Raw genomic sequence first — 1,313 nt, forward strand, 5'->3', positions numbered from 1 at the left:
GTTAATTATTAGTTTGTTGCTTTAAATTAATCAATCCTTTTTGTAGGATAAAACCTGCAAAAAGTTATTTTTCTGTTTTAATTTTTTTTTCTGCATTACAGGACTCACGACATGAACCTGTAAGATTCACGACGTGAGAACTGAAGTCCTTAGTTTTGTTTATTTCAGTTCGTTTTTCTTAGTTCAGTTTTACGTTTTATCTTTTTGTTTCATTTCAGGAGTTCATGACCAGAGGTTCTAACACACCTTTGGTACCACCACTTGAAGATCCAGAGTCTACACTTCACAAAAAGAAGGATAAGAGCGTGAAAGAAGATCAAACACCAAAGAAGACACCTTTACAAGAATTCAAATCAGTGTTCTCAAAGAAGTCAGGGAAGAAAACGGAGGAGTCAAGTTCATATTCAAAGAACAAGAGCACGCTTGAACACTTAGAACAAATACCCGTCTAAGCCGAGTCCGCGTACGATACCGAGCCTGAATTTGAATTACAAACAAGTGAACACGAGAACGAGTTGGAGAAAGAAATGGCGAACATTGATGAGATGGCCATGGGGGACTACAAGAAGCGCATTCGAGATGACATGGGGCCGGGTTTAGTACATCCTACGATTCCTGCCAATGCCACATTCGAGTTGAAGGGACATATCCTTACTGCACTTAAGGATATCCCATTTTACGGGAAGGATCACGAGGATGCTTTCAAACACTTAGACGAGGTGAACGATATTGCGGATTATTTTAATACTCCCAATATCCCAAGGGAGACAACTTTGCTAAGGATGCTACCAGTCACTTTCAAGGGAGCAGCAAAAGACTGGTTAAAGGCACTCCCACCTGGTACAATCACCACATGGGCCCAATTGCGTGAGAGATTTCTAGATCAGTTTTGTCCACCCTCCAAAATCTCTAAACTCAAGACGGCAATTGCCAACTTTGAGAAAAATCCGGGGGAGTCATTATACGAGGCCTGGGAACGCTACAAGGGGTTGTTAAGGAATTGTCCTCAACATGACCTCAATATTCAGCAAGAGATGTTGGTATTTTATGATGGGGTGAATGTCATGACTAGACAACTCCTTGATTCGCAAGGACCACTAACGAAGAAGAACCCAAATCAGGCCAAGGAGTTGATTGAAGAGTTTTCAAGGCACTCTCGTGAGTATCACAACCCAGGGCGTGATGGAATAAAAGGCAGTGGAGGTACACAAACTGAAGAGATGGCTGATGTGATGGCAATGCTTAACACTATGGATTGGAGATTGACTCAATTGGACCAATCAATTCATGCAATTCGAGTTGGTTACGAGAGA

The 1,313-nt window shown here is 41.7% G+C and overlaps 1 non-coding gene across 1 annotated transcript; it reads right to left on the bottom strand.

Annotated features, from left to right (window-relative positions):
- Positions 1-911: 911 nt before the first annotated feature.
- Positions 912-1,018, bottom strand: LOC145110430 (small nucleolar RNA R71). The gene has a single exon (XR_013709807.1). It is a non-coding gene; the product is annotated as a small nucleolar RNA R71 (small nucleolar RNA).
- Positions 1,019-1,313: the final 295 nt, after the last annotated feature.

The sequence above is a fragment of the Lactuca virosa genome, chromosome 4 (genome assembly GCF_052849685.1).
Source record: "Lactuca virosa cultivar CGN04683 chromosome 4, Lactuca_virosa_CGN04683_v6, whole genome shotgun sequence".
Classification (NCBI taxonomy): domain Eukaryota; kingdom Viridiplantae; phylum Streptophyta; class Magnoliopsida; order Asterales; family Asteraceae; genus Lactuca; species Lactuca virosa.